This window comes from Meriones unguiculatus, chromosome 19 (assembly GCF_030254825.1).
Source record: "Meriones unguiculatus strain TT.TT164.6M chromosome 19, Bangor_MerUng_6.1, whole genome shotgun sequence".
NCBI lineage: Eukaryota > Metazoa > Chordata > Mammalia > Rodentia > Muridae > Meriones > Meriones unguiculatus.
Genome location: NC_083366.1, coordinates 39,292,806 through 39,306,374, shown reverse-complemented (window position 1 = coordinate 39,306,374; position 13,569 = coordinate 39,292,806). Strand labels below are relative to the sequence as shown.

General features: G+C 44.6%; 3 non-coding genes across 3 annotated transcripts; all 3 read left to right on the top strand.

The window, feature by feature from the left end:
• Positions 1–1,405: 1,405 nt before the first annotated feature.
• On the top strand, positions 1,406–1,487 carry Trnas-cga (transfer RNA serine (anticodon CGA)). The gene has a single exon. It is a non-coding gene; the product is annotated as a tRNA-Ser (tRNA).
• Positions 1,488–1,974: 487 nt separating this feature from the next.
• Trnar-acg (transfer RNA arginine (anticodon ACG)) lies at positions 1,975–2,047 on the top strand. The gene has a single exon. It is a non-coding gene; the product is annotated as a tRNA-Arg (tRNA).
• Positions 2,048–7,768: 5,721 nt separating this feature from the next.
• On the top strand, positions 7,769–7,841 carry Trnav-aac (transfer RNA valine (anticodon AAC)). The gene has a single exon. It is a non-coding gene; the product is annotated as a tRNA-Val (tRNA).
• The last annotated feature ends 5,728 nt before the right edge of the window (positions 7,842–13,569 follow it).

Genomic DNA, 13,569 nt, shown 5'->3' with positions numbered 1-13,569 from the left:
CGTAGTTTTTATAGTGTGTGTTTTACCATTTTAATCTTACATATGCTTTTATCAGCAGATGGAGCTTTAGGTTCCCACCCAAAAGTACACTTTGAACAATTAAACAGGAGAAACAAAAGCTGAAAGTGTCTGTTAAATCTAAAAAACCTTCAAAGCCATTGAAGGAACCATCCAGTGTCAACTACTTGTAATTACGTATTCTTGTAGATACTTATTTTTTCTAGAGTTTCTCTGCAAGCCCCTGGAACTCTCTACATAGACCAGGTTGTCCTCAAACTCAGAGATCCACTTACCTCAGGCTCCCAAACCCCGGATTAAAGGTGTGTGCCATCGTGCCAGTTTTTTAAGTGATATTTTCTAAAACTACATGTATAATCTAACACTAACGTGTCTCCCATGGTAGCGTTCTGCACACTTTGATCTCAACTTTGATTTTCTATTAAAAGTAGATGTGCATACACACACATATATCTCATATCCTCTCTCTCTCCCTCTTTGAGACAGGGCCTCATGTAGCCCCTATTGGCCTCCAACTTACTATGTAGTGGAGGACTGCCTAAAATTTATGCTCATCCTGCGTCTCAAGTGGCAGAATTACAGGTGTGAAAGCATGGCCAGCTTTTAAACATGCACAGTACTTCACTACGCTTGAGTGTGTGTGTGTGTGTGTGTGTGTGTGTGTGTGTGTTGCCAAAAATTGCCAGGTTAACTTATTCTGAGCTGTTTAACACTAACAAGACAATTATTTTAAAATACTCATGTTGCTGATGTTTTTTTTTTTTTTTTTCCCAATCCTGCAATTCCAGATAATACAGAAGAGAGTGAGGTTGGCCCCAGCAAAGTTCCTCATGTATGCAAACGTATCTTGCACATTTGTAGAAATGTGCCTCAGAAAGCACATGAGTTCTGAGTATGGATAGAACTTGCCAACTTGTCTCCCTCAGGGGCAGTGCTCCGCGGGTTGTGTGCTGAGGGCAAGACTGAATACAGTTGTACATACAACTAACTGAAACTCTATTCCCTGCTACATCTGTGAAGAGAAACTCAGTAATCTGTGAAGACCGGAAAGCGGGGAGAAGAAGGCTAAAACCAGAGATTCTGGCATGCTGGTATCCCTTTAATAAGAGTGATGGGGGATCTGAAAGCCTGCAGGAATAGGGTCGAGTTGAGTAAGGCTGGGGGGAGAGATCTGATTCGGGTCTGACCAAGTGACTGCCTTTTGTGTATTGCTGAAGCGAAACTGCCCCGGAGACGGGAGTGTCAGGCATTAGGAGCGTTATAGCGCCCAACGCCCTCGGAGTATGTATTTTGCCTTCAGCATACCATTCTGTTTCTCTCTTCTTTCTTTCCCTTTCTTCCTTTTATTAATTACTTATTTAATATACAACAGAGCATGTCCTCATTAGCTGTGATGGCCGAGTGGTTAAGGCGTTGGACTCGAAATCCAATGGGTTATTCCCGCGCAGGTTCAAATCCTGCTCACAGCGTGTGGTCAAGGAAGCCCGTCCACTTTGTTGCAATCTCAATACTGAGCTGGGAAAACGTGAGCAAACGGAGGACGTTTTGCTTCTTAAAAACCTCCTGCTGCGCTCACTCTTTTTTTTTTTTTTTTTTAATTTCCCGCGCTCACGGTAGACACGCATTTAATCCCAGAATTTGGGAGGCAGAGGCAGGATTGCTGAGTGCGAGGTCAGCGAGTTCCAGAACAGCCAGGACGGGAAGGAAGAGAGAAGGAGGGAGAGAGGGAAGGAGGGGCCCCCAACGGCACCAGGAAAACTCCTCTTTGCGAGTACATTTTTAACTGTTTTCGCTCACGTCGAACACACAGACGACATCCGGCCAAATTCGTCTGAAAGGAAAAGGAGGAGACTTGGAGAGGTGGACATCAACGCTTTGCTGATGGCTCGAGACCAGGAGGCGCATTAACTTGATGTTCCTGGTAATGAGAAGCAGAGGACAAGGCCCCTCCACGGTGGGCCAGTGGCGCAATGGATAACGCGTCTGACTACGGATCAGAAGATTCTAGGTTCGACTCCTGGCTGGCTCGACCTGACCTTTTGGGGTTTTTTCTCTTAATTATACAAACGATAGATTTCCGCTTATGATGTGTTCAAAACCGTAACCAAAACAGACTGAGTCTTGAAGAGCCCTGATCTGGCTCTTTTTGCATTCGGTCTTGCCCTTTACCACCCAACAACATAATATTACTAAAAGACAGGAAGGATTCTGTAGTCCTGAACCATCACCAGATCCCTGAGACTAGAAAGCATCGCGCTGATGAAAAGAAGCCAGTACAGAAGGTACATACTGAATGCTGGTATTGAAATGAAATGTCCAGACCACCAAATCTGGGATTAGGACGTATCACCGGTTGCCAGGGGCTGAGGAAAGAAAAATTTTGAAGTCAGGTATCAATGACGGTGTGTAATACAGTACATGAACAGTCACTGAACTGAACACTTTGAAAGGTTGAGCTTTATTGCGCATGAATTAATTGCATCTTAATATTTGAAAAGCACAGTAGCAGGAGAAAAAAACAAACCTGGAAATTGATCAATATTTTATTGGCTCATCCTCACCTACCCGTCCCTGCCCTGAGCCTGGCATAGCTGGCTGAATTTCTGTCCCCGAGCATATCCCAGAGAGGTGAGAAAAGGGACAGAGAGATACTGACTGGCTCGAGAAAGCGCGCCGAGAAACTGTTCGTAATTGAAAGCGATCCGAGACAAATTAAATCCAGATAAAATTAAGAATCAGAGGGTATAGAAAAACCCAGAAGTGCAGCTTTGGGGCAGGGTAGGTGGTCTGCCTTCTAAAGTTTTCCTGGACGTCAGATTTGAAACTTGGAGCGGAGAGGAAGTGCTTGAAAGGGACGTCGAGGTGAAACCAGAAAGGAACGCAGATTAAATTAAATTGTTGTACGCACCTTGTTCTCCTTGCAAAAGCTTCTCCAGATCGGATAGCTCATATTCCAAGCAGTGCTGAGATTAAGAGAATGACGTTCCGACGCGCCCAGGCTGCGCCTAATCTATGCTCAATTGAAAGGGACCTCCTGAAAAGATGGAATGGGTTTGCAGCTCCTCGGGTTTTCTCATATTTCCTGTGGAAAACCACCTCTGACCCACAGATTCCATGGCGAGCGTAGTTTGTTCGTAGCGTCGCTGCCTGCCGCCACCCTGGCCTCCTCAAGGCACTTTGGCTGTTTCAGGGTGATTCACTCATCGCCTCCCCTCCGTGTCCATGTTCTTCAGGCTGAGCTTCTTGTAAATCCAACAGAGTTCCAAGACTGACTGAGCTTGAAGCTGATCAGCTTTCCTGTTTCATTATCCAGCGCAGGTTCACGCAGTGCTGAGTTGAAACCTGGAGAGGGCCCCGCCTAATTTAAAGAGCGCAGATAATTGAGAGATGCACAGTTGAGAAATGAACCTTGAGTCGATGTCTCCAAGTAACCAAAATAGTCTGAAATCTAAGGAAGAATCCCTTCCAGGCAGAAATGGGCCCTGAGCCTATGAACATGTGATTCCACCCACGCTTGGGGTAAAAAGATGAGCTCCCCAGGAGAGCGAGCAGGACAGCTTCCCAGAGAAATAACAACTCTGTGTTTTTAAACGAATTAGCTGACTCTAAGTGAAGGGCTCTCTAACAGGCCCAGAGCATGGCAAACACAGCGCCGATGGGTTTTACCCTTTCCCATTCCCTCCCCCTTGCTAAACAAATCGTTAGATTACATTCCTAAAGCTAGCGCCCAGAGTCTATTCCTTTATTTGACCACCGACTCATTCCTGAGACTAAACGCCAAGATCCAGCAATCAAAATTCGTTATTTGTTTCACTGGCTAACACGTCCAATCAGGACTTAGCAACTCATCCTTACACAGACTTCTCTCATTATCCTTAAAAACCATTCCTGCAGAGACACCTGCTGCTGTGTTTATCTGACCCAGGGGCAGCCGCTCCCCGCCCCCCCCCTTGTCTCTCCAGGGTCGTAAATCTTCTTTGTGCTGAGAATTTGAATTTGGTGCCTGGGTGTGTTCTGTGCCAAGGACTCTGAGCCTCACCTCCTACACTACCCCCCACCACACACACACACACACACACACACACACACACACACACACACACCGAGTGTGGAACAGAGAAAAAGTATAGAGCTCATAGCATCACCTACTCACAGAAGTTTTCACATCCTTGCTGAAAATAGAAAAAGAAGAAAAACCTCTCCGACATGGGTTAGCACGACTCTCAAAAAACTTGATAAACTGGGACCACTCTGCAGGACAGACGGGAATGTTCTACAATTAGAAGAGGTGTTTGCAGAGCATGTATCTGAGGAATGAGATGCGTGGAGAATACATGAAGAATTTTTAAAGCTCAGTAATGAGAATACCACTCGTACTAGGCACCACGAGTGCCTAGCCTGAATGTAATCCCAGCATTTGAGAGACCAGTGCAGAGGATCTGGAAGTTCAAGACCATGCCAGGACATGTCTCAAAATATAAAACTTAAAATAAATAAATAGTTTAGCACACACAGAAGTATGTATTCAAGTACTAAATAAGCACAAGAAAAGATGCTTAAATCTTTGGGGAGATACAAATTCAAGTCCCTAAAATGCCTGAATGTTTATGATAGCTTAAAATGACAGCTGTCAGTGAGGATATAGAGGAATGCAAACAGCCACTCACTATTTCCATGTGGCATTAGGAAACAAGCAGTTTCTCCTTAAGCTGGCAATGCAAGGGTGATAACAGAACATTAAAACCCCATGCCATAGTGAAGGAGTATAGGAACAGATCCAAACAAACAAACAAGAAAAACAAAACAAAACAAAACAAACAAACAAAAAAAAAAAACAGAAGCCAAATTGCAACCAGCTACAGCCACCAGACCCAAAGAGATGCTTCAATTAACAATTTTTTTTTCTCCTGAAACTGTAGCCATAGCCAACCCAAGAATGTTTGGTTAATCCCGTCACTCCATATTAGAATTACCTTTGATCATTGGACTGATGTCCTGACAGCATGCTCTGGGGAGGATTCTCCTACTTCTGTCAGATCTCCCACAGGATCACCCGGAAGGAGCTTAATCCCAGTGGAGAGTGAGTTTCTTTCCTCATTGACCCCAGAAGAGGAAGGGCAGGTGGGGGTGACTTTCTTTCACCTGCCTCGGCACTGAACATGGTTTCCACAGCATCTTCTCCTGGACTAAACTGCCTGCAGAATTCAAGTTTCTCTAGCAGAAAAGTAGACTTAGACTGTCCATCCCTATAGCCCAAAAGCACCTCGAGGCTTCTCCAAGCACCTGCCCAACACTGCTTGTCTGAGAGGTCAGTTGCAACACGAAAAAATGCTAATTTTGCATAAAGAACTCTTGTCCCCCAGGGAAGTGTTTTAAACAAAAGCTTTAAGTGCTTTGAAATGAAGCATCTTTCTGAGTACTGACCAAGTACTGGTCCCAAACCACAGGCACATAACCCATCTCATTAGCAGGACACTGACCGACAGCAAGGGTATGGATAAGAGCTCATTGCAGCAAGGATATCAGGTTGGGTATTTAGGGAATTGTGTGAAAAGCCTGTGAAGATTTCTAGAGTGAGGGGTGAAGTAAGTCATAGGGTAGAGTTCATAACAAAAGTTATATACATCAGAAAATACTGAGGGCCACAAAAAAAAAAAATACCCCTTTGTTGTTTTGATTACTAGAGGAAGGAACTAAGATCTGTGGGGAGGGGGAGATAGAGGGTTAGTGGGTTAGTGGTAGGCTTTTGTGTAAATGCACAATACCCAGTGTTCGATCCCCAGCGCTACAATAAACAAAAAGTTATGTCAGCCACCCCACACAGAAGAGAAAGGACATAGACAATTTCCCCTAGCTTAACATCACTAATGCAGAAAACTTAGCTTTTGTGGGGGAATTCCTAGAGCTTGCCACATTCACAAATATGTCTTCCCCGGTGAATAATGAATGTATCATTCAACCTGTTGGTCCATTCAGCTCAGGGTTCTGCCTTGGACTCCCAGGTATTCTGTGCCCATGGACAAAGAAATGGCCTGAGAGGCTCCTCCCGTCTCTGGCCTCTGCGTATTAAGAGAAAGCCCAGCCTGTCTGGGATCAGGCAGCCTGAGCTGGGATCAGAGCCAGTCAGAAGGACTGATATATAAAGGGCAGCATCAAAGAAGGACTCTCAGCTACACTGACATGCCGGAGAGGGCTTTAAAATATGCTGCTATCCATTGTGGTTCTTGCACTAGACAGGGGATCATTTGTGGATTTCATTTTTTAAATGTTTGCCTACAATGTTTGAACACATATGGGGCTGGCCTGATGGCTCAGTGATTAAGAGTGCTTGTGGCTCTTGATTCCCAGAACCTTTGACCCCGTGGTGGGTGGTTCACAAGCACCTGTAGCTTCATGTCTAGAGTGTCCAATGCCCTTTTCTGGCCTTCCATGAGCACTGTGCTCAGATATGCCTACACATAAATAAAAACTAAGAAAATAAAGTTTTTAGAATTTAAATAATTATACATAACAAAAAATTAATAGAAATACGCATAGGTACATGTGTATGAATAAGCTGAGGATTAGAAACTTGACTGCAGATATAACAGCTCTCTTGCATCTGCTGGTAGGAGCTACAGCAATCATTCAGAAGAGCACCCCAAAACTTCATAAGCAGTTTGAGAATAGCCATACCAATGATGGTGCCCACCTGTAATCTCAGCGCTGAAACAGAAGGATCAAGAGTTCAAGGCCGGCCTTGGCTACATGATACCCAGTCTCAAAAGGAAAGTTCCTTACATCCAGTTATCTAGATATTCTCTTAGTTTGGTATGACTCTCACACCCAATATTCAGAGAAACAGTGCCACAGGTAGGTAGATATTAATGGCAGCATCAACATTGATCTTTCAATAGTCTAAATCGAATTCAACCTTAGTGCCTTCACCGGATTGGAAATAGCTAAAGAGTGATAAATATTATACATGAAAAGCCATATTCTGGTGGACATGTAACAGCACATGTAAACCTTAGGAAGTTCAAAAACATCTTCACATAGTAGGACTTCCTCTTCTTAGCATCATCTGGGCTTCAGATAACTTGTGCTGCTTTTACTTTCTCATCTTTTGGTCTCCGTGCGTTTATGCTTTACACTTCTCAATTTCCACCTGCTGCAGAGTGGCGTTAAAGCGCAAAGGCTGGCTCAACTTGCCATGTTTATAGTTTTAGCTCCGCTTCGCTGTGTGACTGGTCATCGCGGGGGGACAAAAATGCTGTACATATGCATGTATTTATTATCAGAGCAGGGTTTGTTCACTGATAATTGCTCGTACCGAATAAGGTTTTCCTGTCCTCACTTGAAACTTCTCAAACGTACCCAAATCACTTACCTCCTCTTTGCAAACAATACCTTAACCTTTACTGTTGATCGTCAAGAAAGTATCTCTCAGTGAGCAGTGTCTGAAGATGTTAGGGTGCAAAGCTGAGTCTGGCGTTTTAGGATAGGAAGATAAGAGCGGCCCACTTCAGCCTAGAAAGGGGCGTACCGCCGTACAACACGTAAGGAAATTCCTTTAAGTAAAATTTGCCAGGAGCGCCGACCTGAGGTTTCTCTCCCTGGAGCTCACGTAGCAGGAACCGCAGCTGCACAGGGCCCTCACCTGTTTCGCGGTTAGTCTTCGAGCTTTCTACCACTGTTGAATCAGCAATCAATAGTATAGATAGTAGGGTCCATTTTTAACTAATCAGAAAAAGAAAGGCTTGCCAGAGGTGTTTCCGTAGTGTAGTGGTTATCACGTTCGCCTAACACGCGAAAGGTCCCCGGTTCGAAACCGGGCGGAAACATAGAATTGTTACTTTTCTTTTTCTTGCAAATTCAAATTCTTGTGTTAACACACAGGTTTTAGGTTTGTCACTTTACAACCCCAAACTACCAAATAAAAAGATAAAATTCAGCAACGTTCAAGAGAGCAGCTCATTCACAAAGATAAGGAAAGCGAATTAGGAGTAAGTAGGGATGTAACAGAGAAAATCATTAATCGAATGAAGCGTTTTGGACTTTCTTCAGTGTCGTTTCTGTTTTGGGTGTATTGTTTGTTTTGTTTTGATGGTCTCTGTAGCAAACTCTTTCATTGTCCCTAATTTTTTAAAGTATTTTCTTAAAATAATAATAATAATAATTAGGGCTGGAGAGATGGTTCAGCAGCTAAGAGTATGACTTGAATGATTCCCAGCACCCAGGTCACATGGTTCCTCCATTCACATACACACAAACACAGATGCACACAGGCATCACACACACAAAGACGCAAACACAGATGCCACACACACACAAACACACAAACTTACACATGATTTAAAAATAATAAATGTTAAAGGAAAACTTAAAGATAATTAATGTTGGCAGCACATGTCTTTAATCCCAACACTCAGGGAGGCAGAGGCAGTCAGATCTCTGTGAGTTTGAGGCCAATCTGGTCCAGGATAGCCAAGGGTACACAGAGAAATCCTGTCTTGAAAAACCAAACATAAATATAAATATAAAATAATCACTTTATTGTAATAAACTATTAGGTTTTTATTCGTGAATTCTTGCGCTTTTGGTAGGCTAGTTGGTTTGGGGGTTGGGCTTTTGGTTGGTTTGTTTGTTTGTTTCATTTTATTTTTTGGCTTATTTGTTTTGAGATGGGGTCTCACTGTGTAACCCTGGCTGGCCTGAAACTCTATGCAAATCAGGCTGGCCTTGAACTCTCAGATCTGCCTCCACTTCCTGAGTAACAGAATTACAGGCACAGGCCAGGATGCCCCACAATGGGAAATATTTTCTACTGAGAAAAGATTGGAAACAAGAAGTGTCAAATACCTTTAGTTAGGGATGACTAAATACTGGCAGATTCCCCTTTGTCAAATGTGCCAAAAATTCTAACTTTTGTTGTTTGTTTGTTTGTTTTTCTGGCATTATATTTGTCATTTGTTGTTCTTACCTGCAGTTCTTTGTATTCTAATAAAATGGTATATTCTCAATGTTATGCAGTAAATAGTGACCTTTGAAGTTTCTGTTCCCTTAAAATATGTATTATTAGCTGTAACACACACACAAAAAAAATCAATTTTTATAACTGCACTCAAGGGGCTGGAGCAACAACTCAGCAGCCAAGAGCAGTTCTAGGGGCCTGTGGACTGGTTCCTAGCATCCACATGAAGACTCACAAATGGCTGCAGCTCCAGTCCCAAAGGATCTGATGCCCTCTGCTGACCCGGGCAGGCACCTCGGCAAGAAGTACTCAGCTAGTGTAAGGGAGTTCTAGCAGAATCGTTATATCTACGATAAACATTAGAACGAAATGGTTGTTTTTCACTGTGTCTAGGGTGGACATCAGAATGAATACTTGTTTGCTAGCAGTTCTTTGACCTTGAAGAAGCCATTGTGGAAAACAGTGATCGTTTTCTGTGATTTTTATGGAGTTGTTTTTTTCTGAAGGAGCTTTACAGCCTTTGCATGTCTTTGGTCACAAGAGGGTCTTGGCACACCTGGAATGTCTTGCGTTACTGAGTGCAGCAAACAGTGGACAATAAAGACTAAGGTAGCAGGGGCGTGATGTTTACCTTCACAAAACATGTACATTAGATTAGGGGCTTCAGCCTTGACCCAGAAAAACAACTTTCCTTTAACAGTCAATAAATACATGCTTTTGCACAGCTATTCGAGGTTCAGTCCAGGAGACACTGATCCAAACTTCTTCTAAGAAGCCTGAGTTCATCCTGCAGTGTTGGGTAACTCAGAACACCAACAAGATACACAAGCAAGCAAAACAAAAACATACTTCAAATAAAAACAAAAATTTGTAAAAGGCACACAAAATGCCAATGAGATGGGTCAGCAGGAAAAAGCATCTGGTGGCAAGTCTGAAGACCTAGGTTCAACCCCCTGCCCCGGTCCAGCACTGAGGGAGCAAATCTTTCCTCAGACCTCACCCATGTGTCCACACAAGGTATTAGTAAAATTGTGTATTAAATTATTAAAAATTAAATTATTGTTGAAAAGCAGACAGCCAGGGTCAACCTTTTCACAAACATTGACTGAATGCCTTACTTTGTCTTCAGAACTGTTCAGAGATGTGAGCATGGGGAAGGGGGCATCCTGATGAACAGAATTTATGGTGGAAGATAGTGGAAAAGGAAAAATATAAGAAAGGAGAAGAGAAAAGAAAAAGGAGAAAGGTAATAATGAGAGACCAAAGAATTAAAAACTAGGTTTTTGGGGTACGGATAAAAAGTTTAAAACATATCAGTTGATCTTGCTGCTCCAGCCAACTGCAGGGAAGAGCTGAACATGCTGCTCATTAGAGGTACTGTTGCCAGGAAACCAGCCTGGATGGCCTTGCTCCTGGAGATAGTATAGACTGAAGCAATTGCCCCCTCTCCCCTAGCAGCAGTCTATCAGTCCGGGATAGGACTGAAACCCAGGGCCGGCCATTTCCACCACCACCACCCACCCACCCACCCCCACCCCCACCCCCACCCCCACCCCGCAAAAGAGAACAAAGAAAGCTGGAACTATTCATGGTCCTGGCACTTTCCCATTGCAAACAGTTTTGAGATGTAGCACCCCCTTTTCCTGTATTAACCAATAGACACTTGCCAGGCTAGAATCCCCTGCTTTGGGTGAGCTGGGAGGGACTGGGACCTATAAATCGCCCACAAACCGGAGCTTGGGGCTCTCAGCTGGGTGCCAATGCCTTGGTGTCTGTGAGAGTCCAGCCCAAGCTTCAAATAAAGATCCTCTCGTGTGTTTTGCAGTGGATTCCTGGGAGTCTTTTGGGGATCTCACGAACTGAGCACAGCAATAAAAGGGGGAGAAGAAAGGGGAAGGGGACGGAAAGGGAAGAAGGGGTTAATGACAAAATGAGTAGGCGTTCAGGCTAAAAATTAAGAAATGACAATATTGTTTAGTTGTAGTTTTATTTACAGTGTGTGCCTGGGTGTGGATAATCGCAAGGAGATTTTTATATCACAGAAAAGGGATGCAGACACTATTTCTGGCCTGTGCAGGGATGGAACTGCCGCCTTGGCATTCTCAGCACCACACTCTAACCAAACACACCAGGACTCAACGGTTTTTTAAAACTCTGTAAGAACAAAATATTCATGTTAGTGCACTTCAAGAAAATCCTTCTCTTTGCCAAGAGGTTGTAGTTCAGATAATCTTAACTGCAGCCAAGCAGCCTTGGTGTGTGTGTGTGTGTGTGTGTATGTGTGTGTATGTGTGTGTGTCCTTGCTCCATAGAACAGGGATGAGTTTAAAGAGGTAACAGAAGTTCAAGCAAAAAGGAACTTCTGGTGTCCTGGAGAAAATGCCTCTTAGACCCCACTCTTCCTACATCCACAAGAGATCCAACCTAGGATCTTGAGACGTGAGCAGAATCTGGAAGACGCCGCCGGTTGCTGGCTTTAGGTACAACGGAGAAGCCCTGGAGCAGGAATGGAAGGAGGGCCCTGGGCATCCCGGAGGCCCCTTCATCTCCCCAGGACCGACTGGGTGTGTGAGTCTGCTGCTGCATTTCATAATCTTTTATTTCATTTAGAGAATGGGTCTTATACTTTTTTGTATAAGGCCCAAACTGGCTTTTAGGCCCCTCCCTGTGCCTCTGCCTCCAGAATGAGCCACCACAAGAGGCTTCACTTCACAATTGTGTTGCCTGGCTCCTTTCTCTCTCTTGAAGGCTAAACCTGTTGGGTCCTGATCATTGTCTCTGGACCTCAGGAAGCCCCATTCTCATGGCAGGTGGCTCAATCCTTTAACTCCATAAACCAGAGTAAAGTCAATGATGTGCTGCCTGGTTTCCGCAGATTCTCTAGTCGCCTGGTCTTCCTAAAGAGGACGGCGAAGATCCTCTGGTTATCTGACAAACATAGTGATTTCTAATGCTTTGTTTGGAGTGGAATGTAGCGGAGCTGGAGTATGGAGACAGCAGGCACGGGGTCAGAGCTCTGGAGTCTGCGTCTCAGACTCCGTCGGGTGTATCCCCATTTCTCCTGCTTCCTGCTGAGCGAGGACTCCTACCCTCTGGCTGTAGAGCGAGCCTGTGCCCCGAAAGTAGCGGCTTTCCGAGTTCAGGTCTGTCAGAGCCGGGCTGTGCCCAGGCTGAGGAGCTCCAGGGCGCCCGCGCTGCAGATTACCAGCCGGCGCCAGCAGCCGCGGAACCAAACTCCTCCATCTCTGAGACAGGCGCCTGGAGGCAGGACCATTTCGAGTGGGAGCTAAAGGGATCACAACTCTTTAAGGGGTGCAGGTCACAAGTGTGCGCTCTCTTGGTTTTTCCGGTCATTTTCAAGTTTCTCTCCATTCTCAGTCTAGTCAGGAAAGCCTTAAAATGAGCGCCAATCCACCGGCCTCAGTTTCCCAAAGTTACAGAATTACGCATGTGAGTAACCACGCCTGACCCCAAAGACGCTTTGTTTTATTGTGTTTTGTTTTTCTGGGATTTTTTGTTTGTTTTTGTTTTTGTTTTTGTTTTTGTTTTTGTTTTTGTTTTTGTTGGCGCGAGAGCAGTGAAACACCCCGCCCGAGGGCTCCGGATGCTTTGCTTTGGTCTCGGAGGCCTTTTCCAGTACAACTAAAACTAAAACAAACGATGCAAAACTGAGCTTATTTTTTTTTTACCCTGAACTAAGTAGAGCCCTTAAGCTTCAAATATCTTTAAGACTTCTGTAATTTTTTTAAATTTCTAAAACGTATGTAGTTTTCATACACACGCTTCATAACTGATTTATTTTTATTCTAAGCTCGAGCAATGATTGCTTTTCCTTGAACGGTAACTGCTAATATATATATATATATATATATATATATATATATATATATGAAGAATGTCTCATTGCAGCTCTGCTTTCTCCACCACGACAGCAGCTCCGCGCCAGGGCCCCAGCAGCGCGAACTCCGCCTTCGCCCAGGATTTTGTAGAGTCCCGGGCTACTGCTCCGGAGCCTGAAATGGGCCAGCCAGGAAGAACCCGCAGGGTAGGAAAACGGGAAAAACTGCCCCTTGGTTGTCTCCTTTCCGCAGTTCACCACTACGACTTTCAGGAAAGGTGTAAAACTTTATCCACCTCCCTCTCTCCTTCCTCATCTCGGTTACTGTTTGATGTTGTTGTTGTTGTTTTAATGTACTCCTTTTCAGGAATTCCCTGCACCCACCGGGGATTTTAAAATCAAACTCTCCAACCTGGCAGCTTTTTCCTTGCGTGGAGTCAGCCGAGCTGATTTCTGAAGACATCAGTTCCCTTCAACCCTCCCTGCAGCCTCTCATCCTGGTTTCCGCCAACCTGTTCCTTAGCCCTTGGGAATCTACACCGCTCTACTCTTTGAAGGTTGAAGTAATCAGAATCTCCAGGGGTCTGGCCGGGTCTCTGCTGCCTGGGTCCTGTGCCATTTCCCCCTCCCTTCCCCCTGCCTCGCCCGCTCAGTCCTGCCCTCAGCCTCTGGGGTTGTTCTGAAAGCTGCTTACGGCTCCCGTTTAAAACAAAACAACACAGATCTCTGAAGACTTGTGGGAAAAGAAAGTATGGGAAGA